The sequence below is a fragment of the Dermacentor albipictus genome, chromosome 1, assembly GCF_038994185.2.
Source record: "Dermacentor albipictus isolate Rhodes 1998 colony chromosome 1, USDA_Dalb.pri_finalv2, whole genome shotgun sequence".
Classification (NCBI taxonomy): Eukaryota; Metazoa; Arthropoda; class Arachnida; order Ixodida; family Ixodidae; genus Dermacentor; species Dermacentor albipictus.
The window spans coordinates 222,756,846-222,769,801 of record NC_091821.1 but is presented as its reverse complement, the minus strand read 5'-3'; the positions used below and the strand labels follow the sequence as shown (position 1 = coordinate 222,769,801).

At 48.3% G+C, this 12,956-nt stretch overlaps 1 pseudogene; it reads left to right on the top strand.

Moving 5' to 3' along the window:
* The window catches only part of LOC135912046 (T-cell leukemia homeobox protein 3-like), a 113,183-nt pseudogene that overhangs the window by 88,037 nt on the left and 12,190 nt on the right, over positions 1-12,956 (top strand).

The following is a 12,956-nucleotide window of genomic DNA, read 5'->3' as shown; positions in this document are numbered from 1 at the left end:
GTAAAATTACGCGATGTACAGCTTGCTCAAGCCCAAAGGCACTCTGCGCTCGTGCGAAAGTCGGTACCGCATCCCCGCTGACCTAATGCACCTGTTATGAGCGAGAATTTATACGTACGCCCTCTCTCGCGGTATCAATTCTGCAAGTTCCCGCCGTGCCCTCTTGTTCCCCTACTCCGCGCCTCTCGCATCGTCACGTGTAAGATGCTGCGGCGGTGCCATTGCGTTGCGAGTGTCTTTGAGAAGCGCCTGAAAAAAAAAAAGCGGGAGCGGAAGCGCGTCGAGCAGCGCGCCGTCGCACATTTGCATAAAGGGAGCGGCCGCGGCGGAGGGACCGGGGGCTCGCGGGCCGCCGCTGATTGCAGTGGCAACCGGGCGGCTCTCTAATCTAGCGCAGGTCCCGGCGCCTGGACCGCAGACGCGGGGGCGCCCGTCGCGGCGCCGGGGCCCCGTATGCCACCACCCCTCTCGAACGCCGCGCTGCTAGACCCTCTCTCACAGGCGGCGGCCCGTGTGTCATTGCGGCCGCGGCTGCTGTCAGTGCGCCGAGAATCCTCCGGGGGAGAGAGTGAGCGCTAATGGCCGCGGGTGGGGGCCGTTCCGGCGGCCAGTGTTCACGGAATCGCCGCTAGTGATGATACCTATTTCGGCCGCAAAAGGTGCGCTCCGTTTCTCGTCCGATTTGAATACAACCTGCCTCGGTACTTTCGCTGCCTGTCAAGGGGCTTTTCCCGCCGACATAGGTCGAGAAAGCGTTTCATTACGGCAGCCTTGAGAAGCGCGTAGCGCGGATGAATGGGCGGACTGGTGCTGTTCGGACGGGCTGCCCTTCCGCCTCCCCCCGACTACTGCGGTTTTCTTTTGAGCGGTGCGTGTGTGCAGGACCGTCGCGCGCGCCCTGTCGGCGCTGTTCTTCGCGCGGTAGACGCTGCTGGTGAATTACAGAGTTTACTGTTCGCTCCCCCCCCCCCCCCCTCACGACCTGCGAGACGGGGAAAAGTCGGCGGCAACGGGCGACCGACCTGCTGCGTGAAACGAAAGCTACCGGCTCGTAAACCGCACGGACAGATGGAGCTTGTTCAAACCGAAAGACCAATGCCGGACTCATGTCGCTGCCCTCCCTCCGCTGCCCTGCTCCGTAATCTCAGTCGACGTCCCTTTTATCGGTCGTCAGTCAGTGTAAAGACCGGTTTTGAATGTCTGCCTCGGCGCCAAAGAAAGTGGCAACTCTGCCATAACATGTGCTCATAGCGAGTCGTGTTCGTGTACAAGCAAGCAAAACGCCTGTGCCATGCTGAACAAAAGGAAGTGCGACCAGACTGCTCTTTATCTCGAGTGGCGCCTTCAATTTTCCTTTCTGCGAGAGTATAGGCCCAAACACGTCGCGAGATGTTTTCAAGGCGCGATTGTTCAAATTACGGAGAGAGGCACGCAGAAAACACAAATGCATTTTTGCATTTAAAAGCGTGATATGGTGTTTTCAGAAATAAAAACATAAAGGAACTTCAACATCTGTACACCATGAAATCAGTTCTAAGGCCTCCGTGCACTGGAGCGGTAAACTATCATGTATATAGAGCCTCAAGCATATTCAATTTCACGATGCGACGTTTTCAGTAGATATATGACTTACAATTTGTCAGAAGTTCCGAAGTACGTTACAGTGGGCATATGACCGAACTTGCCGTTGGACAGCGTGCTAAGGACCCCGTAATATTTTCGCTGCTCCAGAGTTTCAGACATCGAAACAGTGTTTCGCGCTCTCCTGACCTTGGGAACTCCACGCGTGATTAAATAGGAGGCCTGAAAATGTCGCGGCGGCAGATGTCGCTCCTTGCGGAATGGCTGAAAAACATTCGGCAGGCGACTTTTCCAGAAATTGTACAAAGAGCAGCTACGTAAACATTTAAAGCTGATAAATGCGCTTCGGGCACGCGAGGAGTTTAGAAGCATTCATTGAAGCGCTTGTCACGGGCTGTGCGCTATGTTTTTTGGCGACGCGCAGGCAAATTTCAGCTTGTGCATGTACACGGACTTGTAAGCGCTGCGCTATTTTTTGGTGGCACCGATTAAGAAGCAAGTGCCAACTATGATATGCGGAGGATAGCTCGCCGCTAAATAAAATCACTCATGAAGTCACAGAACAACAATCACGGTGAAGGCCGCATGTAAAGGACACCAGATTTTTGCCGCCGTTGCATCACGATGAACGTCTCACGCGAAGCCAAGGTGGGATTGATTACCAGGCTGTATAGTTTCGTTTCGCAGATATTTTACGACAGAACAAGAACAGCAACAGTACCACCTTAGCGGAGCTGAATTCCTGATGCCATTGTGCGTACCTTGTAATCTTGCCTAAGGTTCCGCGTTCCTCTTCTGGACTGCTCACTGCCACCATGCAGAAACAAAAAGGAAGAGACGAAAGTCAGGTTACGGTCTATTCTTTATTCATGTAACCGAACTGCCATAGCTCTCGGAGCATAGAAATCACGAAATAGTTCACAATTCCTCGCCATCTCTCCACTTACCATGGAATTTAGCATGCACAATGTAGTGGTCGCACGGCAAGTAGGCAGTGGATTTTTGGATCTTAGATATGACGTGTTAAGAGTGACAAAGTGTGTGCGCTTCTTTTTGACGGATCTCCTGCTTGGAAGTCTTGTATGGGTTGACTTCATCAGGGACAAAGTGAAAGGGATGACGAAAAGTCACCTTTTACTCCAAGAGCTCAAGGACTTTCAGTTCTACACGAATGCAAGTGAAAGTAAACTTCGCCTTAAAGCCTAGCATAACCCATCTATGGCTTGGGAATATGCGCATATTACTGAAATAGTACACGATATTTTAAGATAACAGTTAGGTTCGCCGTATATACGTCCGCCGCAAATACGCACAAATTAAGGTTTTGTGAAGTGCACAGCAATCTCTCCTCGCATATGTCGCATGCACTTCACTCGTGCGCCGAAATATGGCAGCGTGAGGCAACCGAGACTTGCTGTAGGGCGAGCATCCATGACTTCACTGCAGGATACAGCTGTGCACCAACCCTATAGGGTGCCATTCAGGGCATTGTCGAATTCTGCCATATTGTGAGAGTCTCCATCTTGTCAGCTCCTATTGGCCCAAAGGGCTGCTACGGCCTCTCTGATTGGCTCGAAAATGCCGTCATTACAGACTTCGACAATACGGCGGACTTTGACAATGCCATGAGTAGCACCCCTAGTGTGGCGTCTTCATGCGTACCATATATATCATGACCTATAGCATGCCTGCAACTCTGTCGTCAAAACAGCAACATGTCGTCATTTTGCACGCCTGAAGTGACCTTATTTGGTAATTATATATAGTGGTCGAACGCGAACTTCGGTCACTACTTCCGAGGCTTCGCAACAAGTTTCACGTGCGAAGTCGTGCGAACGCTCTTGGGGGATATATAGCGCGAAGTGACGCGTGCCACTTATTAGGGTCGGCGCGTATAGCTGGAACGAAAGGAAAGATCAACATAACATCGATCCCTCTACGAAATATGCATTGTCAAAGTGCGCCGCATATATATATATATATATATATATATATATATATATATATATATATATATATATATATATATATATATATATATATATATATATATATATATATATATATATATATATATAGCCGATGATAACCCAGTCATACATGCAGAGAAGACTGGCTCGCTTTCTTAAGCAGTGAAATACTTGCTCCAGAAAAAGAAATGAAAGAATAAGGAACAGCCAAGCCACGTTTTGCAAGTCAAGCTAAAGTTCTGTAGCACACACACGCACAAAAATTAAACAAGTAATAAGTAGACATTCCAAAGGTCAATAACTCAAGCTTTCCACTTCGATTATAGTGTTGGCGTACTTGTTTAGTCATCGGGGATCTTAAAATACCATGTTACGATACGACCTGCAGCAACGAAGTAAAATAACGCTCAGTGCATTGAGTGAAGTCATTTGTTCGTGTTCGTGACAAACAGCAGTGCGGACAGGCGAGAAAAATGTCCGCTGTGCGACTTTTGCGAAACTAGCTGTCGTATTTAAAAAGTAAGTTACGAAACGACGTTCGATTAAGTAGAGATAACAGTAGTTATGGTGTCAATGTGTATAAAGTCAAGAAGTAAAGGAAGCATACGCGATCTTCAAGAACGCCTGCACGGATTCCATAAGCTACCATTACTCTTCACAAGTGAGAAATTTCTGATTAAGAAAGGTATCGGCCAAGGAGACACAATCCCTGTACATCTCTATTCACTGCAGGCTTTCAAAGATTGTTAAAGGTGCTAGATTGGGATAGACCAGATGCAAAGATTAGAGGAGAATGTCTCCCTAACCAGTGGTTCGCAAATGACATTGTCCTGTTACATTGCCCTGTGGTGAACATTACATAAAATAGTGTGGTCTTTTTTTCTCTTTCTTAAGTTGGTTATATTTTAAAAGGAATTGCTGGCATAAACACTCCACGAGAACGAATGCATGTACCGGCACAACTAACGCTTCATTTCGGTTTCAGCACGTCGTGGGCGTCGTTATGGCCAGGTCGCAAGCGATCGGGTAGCGCTGCATGACGCTATCCCCTATATGATGCTTGAAGGTATATACGGGTCCTATATATACTTTCTCGTACGGAGAACACCAGCGAGTCTCGGTGAATCAGTGTACCAAGCACAGGCGCACTTTGTGCCAAAATTACTGGCGACGTTCGCTGACGATAGCGGTAAGGGTATTGCCCGTAGCCCCGCAGTCTGCACTAGCGCCGTGCGTGTGTTCCCTCAGCGACTGCCCGAGATTGCGCTGACGCACGTATCCCCACGCTGACGGGGCCGACCGGGCGCTCGTCGGTCATCGAGTCGAGCGCTCGTTGGCCTCGCAGCCCGTAGACACGCAGCATCTAATCAGGCCGAGAAACGCGCCGGTCGTCGTCTCGCCGAGTTTCGTTTCCCGCGGGGAAGCTGGGCCAGGGTGGAGGGGAGCTTTTCCTCCGCGGGGGAACCAGCGTCTCGCATCGCTCCACAGGCCGGAGCAGCGCGCGGCTTCATTGAGTTAGAGCCTGCAGGTGCGGCTGCGAACAGCGTAACGCTCGCAGCTGTAAACGCATCCAGAGCGGCCCAGATCAGAGAAGCAAGTTAAGCGGACACTTACGGCGTTAATTAAGGCTGGCGGGGCGCGGGCGAGAAGCGCATGCGTGCCATCGATTGGCGCCATCGACCCGAGGCATCCGTGCGCCGGTGTCTGCGGTGGGCCACAGCTTGGTCGCGCTCATTTCCTCCTCGCCTGCCGCCTCCTTCGTCGTCGCCGCTGTACGTTTTCTTCTCGCTCCTTCTCCGTGTTTTGCGATGGAGCGCATTAATTATCGTTTTCGGAGGTTCTCAGAATGCAAATTAATTACGCGAGCCGAGCGTGCGTTGAAACGTAATCGGGAGTTGGCGAAGCCCGAGCAATAAGCGTGCATGCGATAGAAGCACCGCGGGCTCCCCTTCTGCGTACGCACACACGCACACGTGCGGTGCTTCGCATGCCAGCTTCGGCTCTGGCGCGGGGCCGAAGCTGGCAGCACCGCTGTTCACTCCTTGGCCGCTTTCTAGTCGGGCGGCCAGTGCGGCGCGGTTTACGCCGCACAAACGACAGAGCGGAATGTTCCCGCGGGAGCGCACCGTTAATCACGATCCCGTTTCGGAGCACTGTGGCCGCGGCGCGCCCTGTCGGCGTCAGCGTACGGCTGCGCGCAAGGCCTCTTCATTTTCGCGAAAGCGAAAAAGCCCAGCAGCGTCTGGCGTGCCGAGGTGGGTGTTCGGGCATAAAAGCGACCACACGACGTGCCTGGAACCCGCAGCACGCCCACTGGGCGCTGCGACAAAACACGCTCGCGTGCCGTCGCTCGGGACGCGTGGACGGCGTTCGTGCGTTCATTTTGCCGGAGCAAGCGACCGATATCGCGTCAACATCAATCTGCTGGTCACAAGCGGCTCGTGGCACTCAATTTAGATACCCGCACGTCAAAAAATAAAAAAAGAAAGGAAACAGCTTTCGGTGTTCACCCCTCCCCCAAATTCGCGCAGCCTGCAAACAATCAATAAACGCTAAACATCTTATTCTACTGCGGTCGTCACGTTGGAATATACTTACAACGCAGAACTGTACCTGCTTTGCTCACCCTGTCCTCCGCTTTGGTCACGTGCCCGTGAGGTGAAATGCTCTTCTAGAAATCAGCAGAACAAGGACGCGGGCCATTGATTGGGGGATTGATTGATATTGAAAAATTTTAAATTCTTCCAACAAATACGTTGCCTGTCTGTCCGAATTGATAATATGTTGAGTTAATGGCAACGGATTACACATGTAATAAGTTAATTACAGCTATAAACCCACTGAGTTTCATATAGGACGCCGTCAACGATGATCAAATAACCCTTTAAGGAAAGTTTTTCTGCAATGAGCCAGCCAAATCATCAACGATGTCAGCAAGGGAAGCATCAATCTCAGAACCAAACACCGTTTTACTCACAATGAAACCGGAAACAATAGAAGCCTAAGCACCAAACAAAGAAGAAAAAAAGGGGAAGGAAGTCATATTGATTATACTATTAGTAATACAAGTGCGAATACTTATACTCATATTAGCAGTCTTCCTGTGCGTTTGTATACACGACTTGTTGCCTTTGCTTTTTGTTGTTCGCGCTGGCACAATGCAAGAGAACTGGGAAAGCAACTCTAATGCTGATAGTCATTGTGATCATGATGATAGTGGCGGAGGTGGGGCCCCATGACTGATACTGCTTTAGTTGCGTATACTTTCTTGCAGGCCAATATACATAGGTCCCGAAACAACCAAATAAAGTCACCTTGCTTTATTAGTGTGACAGTCGCAAGATTCTTCTGCGCCTGCACGTGAAGCACACCAGCTGATGACGCCCTTTAATTTAATATGAAAAACAACGCGCTGGTTAATAAGCGCAATCGTCGTTATTTTTGCTGTCGAGTTACTTATGTTGTTAGCTATTTATAGAAAAATGCTGCACTTATTTTGAGCGCGGTGACACGAGAGGTTCGTGTTGAGTTACATGCTAGCCAGATGAGGGGTATGGGCCTTATACGCCTCCTGGCGTGGCAGCGAGGACCGATATGACGTACGCTGAGTGTCATACTGGCTGCGTTTATATTGATTGAAACAATGATAAATTTTTACGTGAGCATTTTTACGTGAGCATATTTACGGCACAGTGTGCCGTAATTTATTCTTTATGGCCTGGTATTACAGCAAGGCCACGGCACTTAGAATGCAATAGCTTAATTTATCTACGTGACGTATGCATTCTATATAGATGCACCCTGCTTTGTCTCGCTCTTAAGTTTGCATATTCAGGCGCAGATGTTATGTGGTTTTGTTTTGTTTCCCGGGAGAATTAGTTATCATGGTTAAAGCTCGATGCAATGCACTTTATTATCGTTTATTTTTAAAAATCTCGCTATCATCGCTTGCGCGATTTGCTCTCCAATTAAAGTGTATTTTTCAAAATGCAACCTCTGTGTAACACTTGTAATGTGAGCGAACGTTGAACTTGAAAAAACTGGAACACAGCAAGGATTCTGAGACGTGTTCCTTTTATTTCAGAAAAATCAGCCCTCTTTCAACCTACGCCGCATTTCCTGATGATCTGTAAGTGAAAAGTTATACAACCCGATGTAGCGGGACTCTTTTAGAACAAATCCTGAATAATCAAGTGAAAGAGTTATAAAATTTAACTTCGTAATGTATCTAACGAGCTTACCTTATATCTGCAGGTTTTTTTCTGGTAACAGCCGCAACTTAACTTTAATTTTTGTTTTTGTTCATATATCTCCGGCACCATATGCACAAGAAAGAATGGGTTAGGTGTTTTTCCCGCATTTACTGTTCTTGTTTCGAAGTGGACAGCAATTGTTAACTTCAGTGGAGGTGCAAAATAAAAACAAAAGCAAAAAGGCTACATTCACAATTTTAAGTACTAATATGAGAATTATGTAAACAACAGAAGAAAAACGAAATAAGTTGATTCAGGCATATGTATAATAGATTGCCTCGTCCCACTTTCAAACTCCTTTAAAATAACTCAAAGGCTTGCTCACCTGCTTACTATGGTCTTATCACGTGAAGCAGCAATTGGTCATCCAGATCAGCATGTGTATAAACTTAGTAAACGACGGCAGATTTCACTTGAGATAAGATATGCATGCTTCCAGTTTGCTGAACTATGGTATTATACGTACTATGTGTGCCAGACTGGTTTCTGGACTAGCCAGCAGTGTGCAATCAATCAATCAATCAATCAATCAATCAATCAATCAATCAATCAATCAATCAATCAATCAATCAATCAATCAATCAATCAATTAACATTTTTCCCTTAGAACGGATATACATAGGCATAGACTGCTATAGTATATGAGCCTAATAGCCAGTGTATTTCCGCGCACATTCTTTTCCGGATGATGGTGATGGTGATGATGATGTGTGGTGTTTAATGGCGCTAGGGCCAGATGTGACCAAAGAGCGCCATGATCATATCTTTTTGCTAACATGCCGTTCAGCGAAAAACAACTTCAATTCGTGCTCGGGTGATGCCAATATTTATTTTACGGTCGCTGTATGTTGCTTGAAATTTCGCACCCGAGTGCATTTCTTTCTCGTCGCTTCGCACGCGTTGTCACAGTTTGGCGGCGATCGAATTTAGGCTGACAGGCTTGGCTCCGCCATTGCCCTAACGACTCGCACACCCCCGGGCGAGATGTTATACGCGTGCCGCCTTCTCCACACACGGCGATGCGACTTCTCCCCGACGTGTGCCGCACCGGCAAGCGGCGGCGCCGGCCACGTTCGGGGCGTTGGCGGGCGCGATCGAAGCGCCGTGCCTGACGGGTCGACCCGAGGTGCCGCCGCACCTTTCGTGGGCGACAGCGTCACGTCCGCGGCTCTTGGGCGTTTAAAAAGAAAATGCAGTCAATCTATCAATCAGCCGGCCACTGAGGCGACCGATTCCGAGGAACACATGGCGCCGAGAGGCCCCGCTCGCCGTCTCGCCACGGACCACTCTGAAAGACTGCCACGTTAAGTGACCATTACAGCTGTCGTTTACCCGAAATTATTTCGACAATGCGACCAGGCCCCTTGTTTTTTTTGTCTGCGGGTCGCTCAGGGCGGCGGCGGCGGCAGACAATCACACACGAGTTTCCCCGACTGAGGACTGACATGCGATCATTATCTCTTTCCCCCCTGCCACCCCGCGCCTTCTCGTAAACAGGCCCTCGTCAGGATACGCAATCAAAGAGTATATGGCGTGTAAAACCTAGGAGCCAAATTACGGCTCTGTCTTCGAGCAGTCTTTTCGCCCTCCCTCCGTGGCGCCTTCCCCCCCATACGCTCGCCTTCCTCCTTTCCTCCTCACCTCTGGCCGCAATCGAGCTTGTATGCAAGCTGGGCAACTGTTGCATAAATTCATGGCCGTGCTTGCCGCTCGGGGCGAAACATGGCGCCACGGCGGCTCCAGATCGCCGTGGCGATGGCGCCCCTTCCGCCGGCAGCCAACCGGCGGCCTTGGAAAAAGGTGTCTCGCGCCCCCTGCGCGGCTCATCTGCCCAAGCGCTCCCATGGACGCGCACGGCACGCACCGGTGCGCGCCGCCGAGGTCTCGCCCTTTGGCGCCGCGCGCTCTTCAAAGCGGCTCCCTTGTTTCCTCGGCGTCGCGAGCCGGTGGCTCTTCCCCGCCGCGGACCGTCGGCGGTGTGCTCGGGGCTCGCACGTGGTCAGTGCGCCGTCGAAGCCGCGACGCTAGCCATCGCTTCCGGTGCTCCGGCGCCTGACGCGTTCTACACCCCCCCCCCCCCCCCCCCCCCCGCGTCGTCGGTCGCCCATCGTTCGCGGCGAGCGAAGCCGTACGTTCACACCGCCACCGAATAGGGCCAGCAGCGTGCAGATGAGCTCCCGTGGCATTTCGGTGATAATTGACTCACGTATGATCGGGATCTAGGCCGGTGCAATACGGCGATTCTTTCCTTTGGATTGTATTCCAGTCGTGTTACCCGTCGCGTTCGTATGGTTGACCCCGATGGTAGCGGCTGCGTTTTCAATGGCAAAGGACGAATAAACTGCATCTGAATAGGATTCAGCATATTATGTGTTGTGCCTGCCCCATTCTGCACACTACCTTTTTTTTTTCTTTCTCAACAGCCATGAGAGTGCAAAGGAACGCACGCAAGGGCCATTCGCATTCCTAAATCAAATACACACGGAAACGTGTTCACCCCTTTCATTCAACCCTTTATTCACAATGATGGCCTTTGACATAAGAGGAGGAAAAGTGATTATTATTATTATTATTATTATTATTATTATTATTATTATTATTATTATTATTATTATTATTATTATTATTATTATTATTGCTGAGGTCAATGATCTCAGTGTACTCTTCAATGCTTCGTTAAGCTTTTCATCTCATACTGAACGTAGTGCTATGCGTGGTCTGCGCTGTCTAAGTTCTGTTTGCCGCCTCTTACGCGAATGGAAATCTTCCACTCATTTCCTACTGCTGTTTTCCTACCTGCTGTTTTCCTACCACCATTTCCCAATGCTTCCTAATGCATTTCCCCCACTCGAATACGCGTCAGTGGTGATGAATGGAACTTCCAATTCCCGCAGTGATAGACTAGAAAGAGTTCAGAAAAAGTTCGTAGCAATTAACCGCCATCGTTTTTGCACTGGCACGGTCAGTCTTTTAGGCCTTGCACTTTACTCTCACTACCGTCCCTTACCTACTGCCGACGTATTCGCGCAGACCTTTTGTTTTCGTACAAGTCCCTTCACGGGAACCTTAACTACGCTGAGCGACTTAATTATGTCGCGCTTCGGATTCCGCAGAAAGTCACAAGGGAGCACCGACCATTCTTCTGTTTCTGCTTGTCACAGCAAACATTCTGCTGTGTATGTAGAATTCAAAATCATTGTGATAACTATTTCGCTTATCTTGATATTTTTCATCAGTTGCTTTCGTCGTTCTGTTCACAGCTTCGTATTGTCGACTGCTAGGCTTTCTTGGTGTACGTACGTGCTCTCTTTCGCCGTGTGATATAATACATTTTGAGCTTGCCTGGCGATATGTCTAATGTTTCAGTGACTTTTTATTTTTCCCGTATTTTAGTGGTCTTGGTACGTTGCATTTACATGTATTTACATAATCGTTCCCTTTTCTTTATTCACTTTTCCTTTCGTTTGTACCGTTAGATGTGCAGTTTTTGTTTTTTTCATTCTACTTGCTCGCTAATCTTCTGTTCATTTTTGGTTTACCTTGCCTTTGTCGATAGATCAGAGCTCGTTTTAGCAACTTTCCGTGTCAGTTGTGTGCGAATACTATGTGTCCAAACGGCTTTTCTTTACATGCATCTTTTTCTTTTGCCTTTGTATTCCTTTTTTTAAAGCTGCACATTATCTTTTGGTTAGATTACCTGCGCGCTAGTATTAAAACCACATGTTTTTTTTTTTTCTGGACGCATAATCTAAAGTCTGAAGTAGTTAATTTATTTTATTGACTCTCACGCATTGTTCGTGTATTTCTCCGTCTTCCTGCTGTGAATTCACCTTGGCATTGTTGATTGTAAACTGTTGCTTTTCATAATTGTCGTTTTCTATTTCATACGTTTTTTCACCTGTATTTGTATTTCGTTTTTAGCGTGAGCCAGCACTCAGACGTTAGGGTTGTTCCTGGATACGTTAAATATGATTGGCTAATTAGTTACATGCGCTGCGATCAATCTTTAAACCTGTCTGTATGATTCCGCGTGCTTGGAAAACTGCTGGCATTTTTCCTGTCTTTAAATCAGGGTCGAAAACGCATGTTGCAGAATATCGGCTGATTTGTTTTCTTTTCGCAGTTTCCAAGCTTTTCGAATAAGCTATTCACAGCGTATTGTTTTTCAGTGTAGAAAATGTTCTTGTTGCAAATCGGCGTGGTTTCTTTTCTGGCTGCTCAACGACCACCAACCTTGTCAGCCTTATGATGCAGGTTTCCACGCTCGTCATGCAAAGTGGTCAAGTTGATGTCGTGTACCGTAACCTCAGCAAAGCGTTTGACGCAGTACCCTATTGATCGAGAAGCTTCTGCACTACGAGGTTGAAGCTGCTATTGTAGCTCTGCTACGCAGCTATCGCCTCGATAAGTCCTGCTTCGTGAGCGTCAATGATCAATCTTCATTTATCTAAACGGTATCTAGTGGTGTGCGCCAAGGCTCCCGCGTTAGGTCCGCTTCTCTTCCCAATCTTCGGCACTGACGTTTCCTCAGCAATCCAGAAGTCTTTATTTCTTCTTTACGCTGATGACATCAACATATGTAAGGAGATACACAGTATTGAGGATTGCCGCGCTTTTCAGTCCGACCTATCCTCATTCTCTGAATGGTGTCATTTAAACGGGCTCACTATAAATTAATCTAAAACCAGAATGCTGTCATATTCGCGCAATTATATTCCCTTATTTTGTTGATGACTCACTTCTGACGACGGTTGATGAAATAGGCGACCTCCGTGTGCTTTATGATAGCACGTTAAGCGTCTTCTCCCACTCTAAGCGTGTAGCAACGCGAGGTCTGCGCATGCTCGGTACCATCTGCAGGCTCACACGAGACTTCCAACTCCCCCCCCCCCCCCCCCCTCTTCTCTGCTCAAATCGTCCACATCCATACGTCTTCGATGACTTTAATGCGTCTCAGTGGTGTGTAATGGCACAAGCAACTCAAATAGCTAATTAACCGAGCATGCGCAGACAAAGTTTGAGTATATATAAACATCCTTTTCTGATCTCGTGCATCAACAACTTTTCGAATTTGAATTGTTATCCTACACTTCCGTGACTTCGCTCCTCTTCCTCTTCTTGTACAAAATAATGTATTTAATTATTACATGCT